Below are 15,508 nucleotides of genomic sequence, written 5' to 3'. Positions count from 1 at the left end.
TCAATTGCTCCTAAGAAATTACCACTGGAAAAAGAATTAAGAGGTATAAAGGGACTATTAATAGTCTTCTTTCCAAACACTATGTAGAAAATTGGAGAAGCCTTCCGGAACTAAATTTTTACAAAGAACACTTGAAGACAGATTCTACCTCGCCAGAAGAAACCGTTGATGGTTTGGAAAATTGCCAAAATGCAGAAAATGACTGTTTTTTTTTCATTGAGCATGACTGATTGAGACTGCTTTTGATTTTTTTTTGTTTAAACATTTTCTTTATATGACTAAAAATCTGAAAGTTTTATTTTCATGAATAAATCCCTTTTTTATTGAACTAAATCATCATGATCATCATTGGTGCTACAGCCCTATAAAAGAGCCTCGACCTTCCCAAGTCTATTACGCCAGTCAGTTCTATCCATTGCCAACTGTTGCCAGTTTGCTGCGCCTATTTGTCTACCATCCTCATCTACACCATCCCTCCATCTCAGTTTTGGTCTACCCCTATTTCTACTTCCCACAGGTTGTGACATAAGGATTCTTCTAGGAGGGTTGTTCTGCTGTGATCTTGCCAGATATCCTGCCCATCTTAGTCTTCCTATTTTTATAAAGGATACTACGTCTTTACCACCAAATATATGTTTATATCTGTGATATATCTCGTAGTTGTACCTCCTTCTCCAAACACCATTTTCACAGATGCCACCAAATATTCTTCTCAGGATCCTTCGTTCAAATATAAGCAGGAGATTTTCATCTGCCTTGGAAATGGTCCATGTCTTCGACCCATATGTCAACACTGGTTGTATAAGGGTTTTGTATATGGTTATTTTTGTTTTTTGGCTTAAGTTTCTGCTTTTCATATGTCTACTCAGTCCAAAATAGCATTTGTTTGCTAGGATTATTCTTCGCTTGATTTCTTCCGTCATGACGTTCTCCTTGGTGATCAGGGAGCCTAAGTATGTGAATTTGTCCACCACTTCAAAGGTAGAATTATCAACCGTGAATTGGTGGCCGATGTTTCTGGCTCTATTGTTGGGTGTTGATGCCATTATCTTAGTTTTATTTTCATTTACTTGCAGGCCCATATTTTTTGAGGCGTTTGACAAGGTGGTATACATTTCTTCTAGCTTGCGTGTTGTGCGGGCAACTAGATCAACATCATCTGCATATGCCAAAATTTGGGATGATTTATTAAAAATGTTTCCTCTGCTGTCTATTTGGGCATCCCTGACCGCCTTTTCCAAAGCTATGTTGAAAAGGAGACACGCCAGCGCATCTCCCTGTCGCAGCCCAACATGCGTTTCAAATGCCTGTGATTGTTCGCCCTGTATTTCGACTTTGCAAACAACTTTACGCATTGTAGCCTTAACCAATCTTTTCAGTTTATCGGGGATGTGGAGTTCATCCATGGCTTCATACAATTTATTTCTTAGGACACTATCATAGGCCGATTTAAAATCTACGAAAAGATGGTATGTGTCGATACTTTTACAAGATACAGATACAAAAGCGTTTGTAAGAAAAAATTTTCTCTTTCTTCACTTGCTCCTAAGAAATTACCACTGGGAAAAGAATTAAGAGGTATAAAGGGACTATTAATAGTCTTCTTTCCAAACACTATGTAGAAAATTGGAGAAGCCTTCCGGAACTAAATTTTTACAAAGAACACTTGAAGACAGATTCTACCTCGCCAGAAGAAACCGTTGATGGTTTGGAAAATTGCCAAAATGCAGAAAATGACTGTTTTTTTTTTCATTGAGCATGACTGATTGAGACTGCTTTTGATTTTTTTTTTGTTTAAACATTTTCTTTATATGACTAAAAATCTGAAAGTTTTATTTTCATGAATAAATCCCTTTTTTATTGAAGTACATACGGTTTGTTATTATTTTATATATTTATTTGCAAAACTGGTTGTTTGCAATAAACATTTTTTTTTTAAATTTGTAAATATTTTAGGTTAGAAACTTCTAATTTTTATTGCTAAAAACTCTAAAGCAACATTAATAAAATTCTTTACGTTGTGAGCTAAACACTAATCGGCCGTTAATCGTTTTTTTTTTTCGATTTCCCAAAAAATGGCTTTTGAGCAAAGAGCAAATTTTGCAAATCATGGCCTCATTTATGAATTACGATATTATTCAACGACTTGATGTTAAGCTGAATTAGAACTTGCTATTGTTAGGCCCTGAACTTTTTCTTTAATTAAAAAATAGAATGGCACACATGACTGTAGTTAAAATGGTCAATGTTATTTTCAAATGGACATGATAATGTGACAGACTACTAGTCTTTTATCAAATATTTACTTAAACTAAAAGGTTAACAAAACTGACAATTTTAACCGAACAAATAATTACATTATCCTTACAAGTAAATAAATTGGAATCATTCTAGTAAACACAGTCCATTTTTAAGCGGTTTAAACTTATTTTTCAGATAAAAATTAACAATTAAAATATAGGAAAACATTTTGTTTAATTTTAGTGATTTCGATGAGACAATAATAAAAACGATAATAAATGAATCATTCATTTTTTATTCCTATACGGGGTTAGGTTCCCTAATTTCAGTTCTTAAGTTTCTAACTTGGGTTATACCAATATCAATCCCCTTTACCGACATGTTCCGCCTAAGTGTCCCCCAAGATCTTTGTTCTTTGTCACCTACTCATTCCAGAATTTCGTAAATCATTAATTCTTCGTAAATCATTAATTTGAACATGTCCGAATCATCTCATTTTGGCACTATTTTTTTCTGTTTTTGCCCTACCAAATTTCACCTACAAACTGCTTACCAACAGTCTATCAAACTACCAGCTTGTTAAACAAGCGGGATTTCGTAAGGGTTACACAAACCATTTCGCGTCGTCAGTTTTTTGCCCCCCCCCCCCCCCCAGAATCGAATCCTTAGGACTTCTTCCTTCTTCTTCTTCTGGTTCCTATCCGTTTAGGATGTTGGAAATCATATTGGCAATCATGACCTTGCTTGCTGCGGCTCGAAATAGCTCCGTTAAGGTTTTCTTAAACCATGTTCTTAAATTCCTAGGACATCTCCATCCTTAGGACAGACTGATAAATCAGTGTGAGACTTTCGATTTCTCGCTATACTCATCTGGGGTACATCCGTGGGAGGTATTTGTCTTAGCCTTAAAACACCACGCTTGCAAGGCGGGTTGGACAGTTTTTAATTCAGCTGCTCATTGTGAGTACCTAAGCTGTTTGAAGCATCCACAAGAGTAGCCTATTTAATCGTAAAGCTAAACCGAAGCTACAAAATAAAGATTATTCAAGTATATGCTCCAACAACGGACCATCCGGATGAGAGATTGAAGGATTCTACGATAATATCTCAACGGCACTGAAAGAAATACCAACACACTACATGATTATATGCGGTGACTTTAACGCAAAGATCGGTCTAAAGCAGGATGAACAGGAAACAGCACTAGGTAAATTTGGATCCAAAGGCAGCAACGAGCGTGGACAAACACTACTAGAATTTCTATTACAACATCTATACCAGATGAATAGTTTCTTCTCTAAAAAAGACCACAGAAGATGGAAAAGCCCATATGGCAAGATCAGAAACGAGATAGACTACATAATCAGTGACAAAAACATATATTCAACGATGTCACAGTCCTTAATACCTTTACCACAGACAGCGATCATCGAATGGTAAGAGCCAAACTAAGAGGAATGAATACTTAATGAATAAGAAGATAATATCAATAAAATCCTACAACAAAATGAATGCATAAATAATGTAAATACCCTAAACGAAAATATCATAGAAGCTATTCGAGAAGCTCAAGTAAAATGCTGCCCTCAAAAAAGCAGAACGAACAAATAACCATTGAAACAAAGCAACAAGATACACAGAACAATAGAAGAGAATAAAACTCTGTAAGTCCTGAGAAGACGGCTAAACAATGGAAAATGTGAAACTAACAAACTAAAGAATAAAGAAGGAGTCCCCATATCAAACAGAGAAGAACTACTACACACAGTTAAAGACTTCTATCAAGAACTATACACAAGTCAAAGAGAAAACTAAACGAACTTGAAAGCGGCCGCATCAAGCAAAATCATCAACCAGGGTTCCGAGCTCATGCCAGAGATCACATTAAACGAAATCCAAGACACAATGAAAAATATGAAAAACAACAAAACACCAGGAGAAGATGGAGTCGTAATAGAAGCTATAAAAATAAGCTTCTCAACCAAATAAAAGTTTTGTTTAACCTTTGTCTAACAGACTGTTGCATACCGGAAACATGGAACAATGCAGTAACAACTACAAAGGAATACCACTAATTAATAGCATATATAAAATCTCCCCAAATATACTTTTTAGTAAATTATTCCTTGTGTTGAAAACATATTGGGAGAATATCAAGCCAGTTTTATGGCAAATGTATCAACAATTCACACTGAGGCAGCTTCTAGAGAAAGGATGAGCATTTAAAAGACCCATAAATAGTCTCTTTAAAGATTTCTGAAAGACGATGTGAGAGACTGATGATTTCTCTATGTGAGAGCATATCATATATATGAAATTCAATAGCATAGATCTCAATACTAAAGAAACTCATTCAATTGACCAAAATGTGTATGAAGGGTGAGGTGGACAATAGACTATCTAGCAGCAATTAAATAAACAACAGACTGAAGCAAGTGGATTCTTTATCACTTCTACTTATTAGAACAGGCTGTAATATCAGATGAAATAAAAACCAAACACTAACGACTCAAGGTAGTTTATATCCCAAACTTTTGTAAGTTTACACAGACGCTATCAATCAATTGTTATGCCAAAATGAGCAAAAAACATAACCAATCAATGGCTAAAATTCAAAAACGAAATAAGACACAAGTAAATTGATAGGGAAAAAACAATAAAAAGAAATAAAAACTGGTATAATCAAGGCTGCGAAAAAGACTTGAGAGAGTACTAAAAAATTTAACCAGAATGACATTAGTCAATAGCCTGTCACAACAAAACAGAGACGAATCAGATATTGAAAAAAAAAGAGAAAAATTCACAGCAACTAAAAATAAACCTAGGATCAAAACAAGAGGACTACAGTACCAAAAAGAAGAATTGTGACAATATTGAAAATCAACATAGAAAGGTTATCAGAATTTAAAATCTCATTCAAATATCAAATTGCATTAATTTAAATAAATAATCAGGTTTCTGGTTGTGTTTTGCCAATATCTAGCCTTTATAAATTAACTTTATTAATTTCTATAATGAATATGTATCTCTTAAGATTAATAAAAAAATGATAATGTTTTCATTGCTGAATCTTTTCTATTTTGTAATTTATATACATACAATGAGTACATACGCATTAATTTTGGAAATAAGTAAATATACATATATAATAAATGATGTAACTAACACAAAAAGAAGTAATCACACCACACCACATGTTTGTCTTGCATGAAGATTTAAAGTGAGGCAGTTCGATTTGAAGAAAATGTTGCCTCCTCAGAAAAAAATTGTCTCACAAAAAAGGGCTCGTTCTAATTCTTGTTGGATTAGAGTGCAAAATTAAAATTGTCTATCATAAACCCTTTCTTCCAATACATGAACGTATTGTGGTTTGTATTTGCTTTCTTTTTAAAGAATTTGATAACATATGGATGCATTTTGGGTTTAGTACTTGCTTTATAATTTTTCCCTAAAATTAATAATACAAACGTTTTCCAAACGATGTTACCTTACTGGGACCTTTTGTATAAAAGTATATTACAGTCAGATAGTAGAAATTTAAACTAGTATTTCTTCATTACTACAATGAGGAGATCAGTTCTCAAGAATCCCTCTAACTTAATTAATGTAAAATTCTCTGATCACTATACACAACACAAAAGCAATAAAAAATCCAGGTCAGCAATAAATAAAACATAAATTATGAATATGAGTAATATAACTTGACATTAAAGACAAAAAATAAATAGTAACAAGAGAAGAGACTGTTTTCTTCTTTCATTAACTTTTGTTAGCACAAGAGACATTTAATTTGTATAGGGGAAAACCACATATTTGCAAAGTATAAATACAAATAAATGTTCCAATGGCAGTAGTAGTTCCTTCTTACTTTCTGTCGTTTATTTCGATTTAAAAAAAAGGTATTAACGAGCTAACCTGTATTTTCAACTCCAATAATAATTATTGTTATCTCTTTATATGCATATTATCATTATTGGTAAAATTACAGATATATCAGCATACTTTGTATTCTTGGTTATTGACCCAGCTAATAGATAACAGCTGACAGTTATCACTTAAATACGAAAGGATTATTTAAACAAAATTATTATACATACCACTATATTTCTTCCTTTATTTTAAAATATATTACACTTATTTTTAAAATCAATATATATTAACCTATAACATAACCCAACCTACTGTCATTATTGTATTGACAATCGTGTCATTACAAAAACGTCGAATGACTGTCATATTTAGCTTTCAACTAATCGAGTGATTTTAATATGGAACTTCTATTTTCAATTATTTTCTTTTAATGTATTCTTGGTAATAAAACGAAGGTTAATAATAATAATAAATACTACCGTATATTTTAAATAGATAATTAAGGCACTGACATAAAAGTGAATTGATGATTCTGTATTTAAAACGATGGTACGATTGGATCGAATAGGAGTTAAATCGATTCTTTAGGTTACCTTGACATCTCGAACGTATATTGTGATTCCTGTGTAATATGTGTTGCATATATGTTAGGTATAGCTGCAGTAACTTTTTAATAAAGTATAATTTTTGTTTGGTTTAAATACTCAACATATTTTTAATAACGAATACCGGTATTTCTTAATAACTTAATTTTCAAGATCATGAGTTATATAGTTTACATATATTATAACAAGTAGATATACCTAATTAAATCATACTTTTTAACATAAAATACTGATGTTTAATAATCGATTTTAATATATAAGTAATTCCAATTATATTTTTTATAATACCTATTCTAGTAAATATGGTTCACTCATATTCGCGGATTCCAAAACAAGTTATTTGTTTATTCTCACATCCGCATATTGCATATATTTGCTTAAGTGTGGCATACTTTTTCATCCTATGTTTTTAAGAGAGTTTTATTTTCATTCTTCATTAATAATTTCATTTCGCTATTTCCCTAATATAACTTTCTCACTTCATTGTTCTTCTAAAACATGTCTGCTATTTAATAAAGAATATTTTTCTCAATAAAGGCGAAAATTGATAAAACATGAGCAAAATAATAGACAGATATTTGAAAATTTATGAAAAATTTTCTTTCTTCGAACTCATTCATTATTAAGACTCTAACAATGTTACTATAAGATAGTACATAAAGTCACTTTTTCTTTAACAATTTGCACTTTCTTTTCTATTATTTCGTTTTATTATTATTTTTGGACCTTACTCCCAATAAAGGCACCGCAAAGTATTATAGTAAGAAATATTCTTGAAAACGAACACAAAAGTTACGGAATGATTGTCGGAATAAAACTGTTTAACCGAGGTCTGGAAATATCGAAGGTTGTACGGAAACTCTGCTTCTTTTATATACCTTTAAATCGAAAATGTCAAGCGTTCAGTCGCACAACAGGATCTATTTGTAAAGAAATGGTAAGTACACGTTTTGTACATTGTGTTAGTAACTAAACTTTTTTAGTTATACGTATATTTGTATATAATGTATATATTCTATATTTGATTGGTGGAAAGTAATTACGGGGAACACAAAAAGGCTAATTCAAACATAAATAGAAATTTTAAAGAAAGGATATAGTAGAATTTTTTGTGCAAACTTCAGGTGTTCACTTCGATACTTTAGAAACATTTGTGTCGCCCAGTTCCATAATCAGTTAAATCCAAAATTTAAAAAAATGTACGTTATGATTTCAATGAATTCTTTGTTAGTCTCCTTACATGTATGTATCTTCAAACTGTTCCAAACTCAGTTACATTGCGTTGAAAATACCGGCTGAAAAGTTCGGACTGTTCCAAAAGCAGTTAAATGTATTCGGTGGTCGGTTTCAAAACCAGTTAAATCTGTCACGGTGTCAAAACAAGTTAAAAGAAATACTAAACCCACATGACCATGAGTTCGGTGCCACAGCCACTCTTAGTTACAAATCGACCACCGAAGCAGGTAGTTAAACATTTTTTGTGAGAAATAGAAGCGCTTGTATTGTAGTATTGAGACAAACCTAAAAGCATAACACTATTTTTTTTTTCAAAACATTAAAATAAACCATAACAGGTGCTTTTACTGGACGATACAGTTCTTAATATCATGGAGGGGCCAGCGGAAAATCCTGAAATCGTTGATAATGTTGAAGTAATAGCAGAGGCAACTGGTTCTTTGGCTAAAAAACGAAAAAGCAATCCTTCCACTTGGAAAAAAAAACCATTGCAAAAGTATCTAGGTAAGTTAATTGTAATTAATATAATAAAAATTTATACAGTGTTTCGTCAATATGCCAACAACCTTCATTATTTTACAGTGACGTAGAAGTTATTGGGATAAAAACCCAAAATTTACTCTGTATCTGCGCCTCTGGAAATGATCAATTTAGAAAAAAATGCTTGTTTTATCAAGTAGTACTAGTATACAAACTTTCATCATATCTACAGTAGGTACTAAAATTTTAAGAGATATCGGCAAACAATACAAAAAAAGTATCTCAACAACGACACATTTTGAATGGTATGTTAACATAACCATTTTTAATGTTTTTTAGAGGTATACTTTTATCCCCTGAAATTTATTGGCACATTTACGAGACACCTTTTATAATCCGTTATTATTCGTCTTTACTTATACCTTTAGATTCAGGCTAATCTTTCCTAAACTCTCATAACGTCAACTACAGCGAAAGCGATTAGGTAACTGAAAGTGTAACAAATTTGTTTTTTTAGGCACCGTCCAAAGGGATTTCCTCAAATGCCAAACTGCAAACATCCAAGCAAAAGCAAGTATCGATGCTCAGAGCTTTCCTTGCAAGACGTAACAAAAATCCATCGCAGATATTACAAAGATGCGGACCTACAATCGAAGACACAATTTATTCTGCAACATGTTATGGTTTTTTCTGCAAAAAGAACCCGGATTCCAGAACGTACCTCAAAAAGAATGGTAAGCACTAGTTTCTACTTACCTAAGCAAAGACACAAAAAAACAGAAAATATTAAAGTGTGTCGAGCGGCATTACTTGCAATACTCCAAGAAAGTCGAAACCGGGTGCAGTTACTTTGCCAAAAATTTCTTCAGACAGGTGTACTCCCATCTGAAACTCGTGGAGGAGCCCGCCACGTTGAAAAGTTTAACACAAAGAAAGAAAGCATCAAAACTTTTATTAAATCTTTTGTACCAGTGCAGAAACACTACTGTAGAGCAAAGAACAAACACAGACAATATCTTCCGAGTGAACTGAGCATTAAAAAAATGTGGTATATGTACAGTGAGCAACATCCAACTCTCAAATTAACATGCAAGTATGATTTCTTCAGAAACGTGTTTGCCACCAATTTTAATATCGGGTTTGATGCCCCATACACTGATAAGTGTTCTACATGTATACGACTTGAATGCGAGACAGCAACCGAAAAGGATGGTGACAAACGAGCAGCTTTAAAATTGGAGTTGAAAGTCCATAAAGTTCGTGCTGAGAAATTTTATATGTTCTTACGAGAGAACAATGATAACGAGCTTGTGTTCAGCTATGACTGCCAAAAAAACTTGGTGTTGCCTAAAATACCTGATCAGGCTGCGTACTATAAGCGTCAGTTGTATCTTTATAACTTTGTTATATGTGAGGGGCACTCCAAAGCCACACGAAATTGCCACAACACATTCTCCTATCTTTGGACAGAAAACCAGTATCAAAAGGGATCCAATTAAATAGCATCTGCTTTGTACCATAGATTACAGAACTCGAACTTTGAAAATGTCACCACAGTCAAACTCTTTTCTGATGGTTGTGGGGGACAAAATAAAAACACCATTGTTGTTGGTATGCTTATCAGTTGGCTTATTAAGGATGCTCCTCGTAACGTGAATAAGGTGGTACTATACTTTCCTGTAGTCGGACATTCGTTCATCCCGCCAGACCGAGTCTTTGGAATTTTAGAACGACAGTTTCAAAATTTCAGTGTTATCAACAATCCAGACGAATACACTGATATCATTAAAAATACCTGTACTGTGATAAAGCTGGGTGCAGACTGCTCTGTCAGTAACTGGAAAAGTGTCACAGAAGCTGTGGTAAAACCTCCAGGACAGTGGCATTTCCAATTTCAAAAAGCTAAAAAATTCATTTTCACACGATCTACAAGAAATCCAAACACAGCTTTGATCCAAGGAGAGGCCAACTACAACTTTGAAACGGGTGAGCCCAAGTCAGTTTTAAAAAGAGGAAAAGTTTTCGGAAATCAAGCTGTTCCGGAAATACCAGAAGGTGTGGCAGTTAAAGACGCGAAAATTAAAGATATAAAGTGTTTATTGGATCTCCATTATGGAACAGACTGGAAAAACAACCAGAAGTTAAAGTTTTTTGAAGAAATGTTGCAACAACCAATCGATCCTGTAGATGACGAAGAAGATGATTTTGAACTGAATGCTGAGGACGAATCTATTGATTAAAAAAATAGACACCAAATACTATTAAAAAAATGTACGAATAAAACTTTTCAGTAAAAATTGCTTCATTATTGTAACAATCTAACTAAAGCAAAAATTTTGCCCTCACAACAATATAATACTATGACATAATAGTTTCAAAAGTAGTTAAATCCTATTACTGTTCCAAAATCAGCTATAATAAATTTTTAATATTTTACAGTGCCTACATTTTTTCTTTAATTTTATACAATTTTTATTAGGAAAAAGCTTTATTTTTTAATTTTTTTTTGATAACAACTTTATCACGTTCCCTACGACGGTAGGTACGCAACTAGTTATTGGCCTATTCCCACAAATTTTTTCAAGTGGATTTAACTGATTTTGGAAATGGGTGACTCATTTGGTCCCTCAGGCTTTATCTACGTTAAATGACGTTAAGCCACTATGAATGTTCTATTACCTAGTTGAACTTCTCGTACTGTTAGGAAATGACGTTGTAGTTAATCGACCGTTGCTACTGAGCTGTAATTATATTAAGCAAAATAAAATGATCATCAACAGCAGCTTTTGTATTATAGATCCTCACTCGCTTCCTAAGTCTACCTATCTACCTATCTACCTATATACCTATCGATTTAATATATTCTTAACACTAGTAGGTACAAATATTATATAGAATTAGTATGAAATAAGTACAATAAAGCAGTTGGACTAGATGAGAACCCTGGGGAAGTGTGGACAGCTGTGGGAAAGAGTAGGGAACAAGTTGGCTAACAAGTTTATTTAATATAATTATGGAAGTGGGGGCAATGCCTAATGAACGAAAAAGAATTATAGTATTAACTGTTTACGAAAAACAAGACAGATGCAGTGCACAAACTACACATAAAACGACTTCGTCACTCCATGAAAATATAGTATAGAGTAATTGATTGAGGAAGCGCCGTCTCTGGAAACCTATCGCCGGAAAAAAACCATTACTACGAAATCCGCAAACAAGCCTCGGAATGGACGGATATTACGGCAACGATATTGACAACAGAACATAGATTTCTCTTTTGGGACTTCTAGCGTCAGAATTTTGAATAGACCCGGACCGTTGAGTGCCCTGGTCAGTGAGTTAAAAAGGTACAATATTGTTTTGGCAGCAATACAAGAAACAGGATGTTTAGTGAAAGGTATCCGTGACACAAAAACACACCATCTTGTCAAGTAGTTTAGATACAGGAAATAAAGAATTTGGGATGGGGAGATAAAGACTCCCTTCTTCAATTTATTTATAATAAACGTTTACTGTTCAACAAGTAAACAAGATGAGGACACCAAAATAACTTTTTCCCAATTACTAGAGCAAACATACTATGACCTAACACCAAAAAACGACATCAAAATTGTCATAGGTGACTCAAAAGTAAATGTAGGATTGAAAAGGAATACATCTTATTGACTTTGCTACTAGTAAAAACATGATCATCAGTTCTAGCACATTTCCCCACAAAAACATACATAAAGGCACCTGGATATCCCCTGGAGGACACTTTGCAAACCAAATATACCACATCGTCATAGAAAAGCTGTATGATAGGGGAAATAAACCCTTAAGTTATTTTAATCCTACATCAATCACACTATGAGCATATTCCTTCGAAGATTTTTCTGAGCACCTTTCTTTCCCAGATCTCTACTTTCTTTTCTTCCTGCTGGTTCATAATCCACTGTTCTTAATACATTTTTTGCTTTCAGTAATAAATTTAGTGACCCTATCGCCCTGCTTTTCTTCATTAATCTTTTGTTTATCTCTTTTTCCAGTGTTCGTTATGATTACTCCTAAGTATTTAAATTCTGACACTTTTTCAAAACTATAGACAGTCTCTGCGCTCCTTTTATTTTGATATATGTATTTGTTATTATTTGGTATGTCTCCTCTCATGAATTTGTCTGTTGTTTCATCTAGAAGTAAGCCTTCTTTGTTTCTGCAGTACTGCGGAGTATTCTTTGTAGTTTCTCTGGATTTCTTAACCTCTTGGTAAAAACTCTTTACCTTTTTGTTTATGTAGACTTCTTCTATGTTTTCAATTGCTTTTTTAGCCGTTCTCTTTTCTTTTTTCTGCAAATTATTTTCACTTCCTTTCTTCTTGCCACATAGTTTTCGATCGCATTTTGGGTATTTTCTTTATCTCTTTGTAGTTTTGCACGGTTTCTTCTTGCCAAAGCATTCCTACATTCTTCATCGAACCAGTCTTGCCTTTTATATGTTCTCTTTATTTATATGCTCTCTTCCTATACACTTTTCCGCTGCTTTCGACATGGCTGTCTATATGGTCTGCCACTCTTCTTCTATATCCTGTTTGACTGAATTCTCTAGCTTTTTATTTATTTCTTCCTCTAGTCTGTTTACAACCTGCTTCTCTTGAAGACGCTCTAATTGGTAATTTAATCTATCTCTTACAGGTTTTGGAATTATTGGTAGTTCTTGTTTTAGTTTTGCTATTATTAGTGTATGGTCACTGTTGGTACCTATGTGCAGCAATATTATAAACGGCAAAATAACCAGTAAGCTAATGAAATGAAAGAAACTTGAAAAACATATTTTGAAAAACTGCTGTCTCTCACAATGATGATTTAGAACACACATAGCGCGAACTATTAGAAGAAGAAGCAGAAAGAGAAGAGAATGAGATAATATAATAGAGGAGGTTAAAAGGGCAATCAAACTGCATAATACTAACAAGGCCTCTGGATGTGATTTAATCCTTATCTTAAAGTGATATAGTTTTTTTTTTAAAGTTTATAATTTCTTGTATTATTATGAACAAATGCTGACAGAAGATCGAACAGAATTCCAAGATATTGGCTACCAAAAATATGATATTTCCTACCGCGAAGAAACTGAAATAACACCAGAAGAAATTAAAAAACACGCCAACGCTATGAAAAATGGAAAGGCTCCAGGACCGCGGGGAGTACCCATTGAACTGATTAAATATGGCCCTGACAAACTATTTCAGCTATTGGCTTATACTTTTAATTCATTCTTGAGAGGAGAAGAGTTACCCCCAGAATGGAAAACTGCATATATCAGCAATCTATACAAAAATAAAGGCGACAGAAAAGATTGTAAGAACTACCGAGGGCTTAGTGTAACTAACTCAATCTGTAGAGTCTACGGCCGAATTAAATCTAATTAAAAGCCGAATTGAAGATTGCTGGGAAGACGCTGAAGATCAGAGTGGCTTTCGTACTGGTCGTTCTTGTATAGACAATGTGTTCTGCCTAAAACAAACAATAGAAAAGCGTTTGGAACATAATATGGAGACACACATGGTATTTATTGATCTTCAAAAAGCGTATGACAGTGTCCCATTAGCCAAGCTATGGCAGGTGCTAGAAGACAAGAATATTCCACCGATTTACATTAATGCTGTAAGGGAGTTGTACGATGATATGACGAGTGTAATAAAGATTGGACAAAAAGTGACAAAAAAGATAAAAGTGACCAAAGGACTTCGCCAAGGCTGCTGCATTGCACCTACACTCTTTAAGATTTATTTGGAGGGGGTTTTGGATATTTGGAAAAGAAAATGTGAACCTGTGGGTGTTAAAATTGGAGACCATACACTGTACAGCTTGCATTTTGCTGATGACCAAGTAATACTTACAGAAGATCAAGATGATATCCACTACATGTTACGAAAAATAGATGAAGAATAAACTAAGTGGGGCTTATCAATTAATCCATCAAAAACAGAGTACGTAGTAGTGGGAGGTGAAGGAAAGCACTTAAAACTAGGAAGCAAACAAATTCAAAATACTGATAGCTATAAATATCTCGGTGTAAACATTACAAACAATGGTCGGAATACAAAAGAAATAGCTACTAGAATTGGTCAAGGAAATTCAGCAATACGTCAACTGAATAGTATACTTTGAAATAACCACATCACCCGAAACACAAAAATTAGGATATACAAAAGTATCATAGAAAGCATTGCTACATATGGTTCAGAGCTTTGGGTAATAAATAAAAATGACGCATCCAAAATAAAAGCAATGGAAATGAATTATTGGAGAAGATGTTGCCAACTCACTAGAAGAGATAGAGTAAGGAATACTGAAATCAGAGAGCGTATGGGCATAGACATTGACGTCCTGGAAACTATAGAATGCAAAAGGCTGAAATGGTATGGCCATGTAGAAAGAATGGATGATCAACGATGGCCAAAGAGAATGTTACAGTGGATCCCCACTAACACCGCAGGAAAAAGGGAAGACCAAGAATATATATAATAAGAATATGTCGACTAAAGATGATCAACCGACGATAACCATCCAAGGAACAAAAGTGGAACATGTAGAAGAATACATATATCTGAGTCAGAATATCAAGGTAAACAAAGAAAACCAAACTACCGAAATAAGCAGACGAGTAAGAATGGGATGGGCCGCATTTGGAAAACTCTCATACATACTGAAAGACAAAAAGATACCCCAAAACCTTCGAACCAAAGTGTTCGATTCTTGTATCCTTCCCGTTCTCACTTACGGAGCTCAAACCTGGACATTCACAAAAAAGAACATGGACAAGATTAGAAAAACTCAGCGACCCATGGAACGACAGATGCTTGGTATCTCACTAATAGATCGGCAAACGAACGAAGCAATCCGGAACAAAACAAAAATAAAGGACGCCGCGAAACAAGCAGCTAAATTAAAATGGAAATGGGCTGGACACAACGAACGTCTCGAAGATGGTAAATGGAACAAAGAAGTCGGAAACTGGCGACCGTACGATGCGAAGAGACCAAGAGGAAGACCTCAAATGCGCTGGAGTGACGATATCAAAAGAGTCGCAGGACC

The 15,508-nt window shown here is 34.0% G+C and overlaps 1 protein-coding gene across 1 annotated transcript in view; it reads right to left on the bottom strand.

Annotated features, from left to right (window-relative positions):
- Positions 1–6,459, bottom strand: part of Rabex-5 (Rabaptin-5-associated exchange factor for Rab5) — a 90,505-nt gene extending 84,046 nt beyond the window's left edge. The window contains exon 1 of the mRNA XM_072542790.1: positions 6,339–6,459. The gene's annotated coding sequence lies outside the window, so the exon portion shown is untranslated. The remainder of the gene's footprint in view (positions 1–6,338) is intronic.
- Between the last annotated feature and the right edge of the window lie 9,049 nt (positions 6,460–15,508).

This window comes from Diabrotica undecimpunctata, chromosome 9 (genome assembly GCF_040954645.1).
Source record: "Diabrotica undecimpunctata isolate CICGRU chromosome 9, icDiaUnde3, whole genome shotgun sequence".
NCBI lineage: Eukaryota > Metazoa > Arthropoda > Insecta > Coleoptera > Chrysomelidae > Diabrotica > Diabrotica undecimpunctata.
The sequence above is the reverse complement of the archived record's forward strand: the minus strand, read 5'-3'. Positions and strand labels throughout refer to the sequence as shown.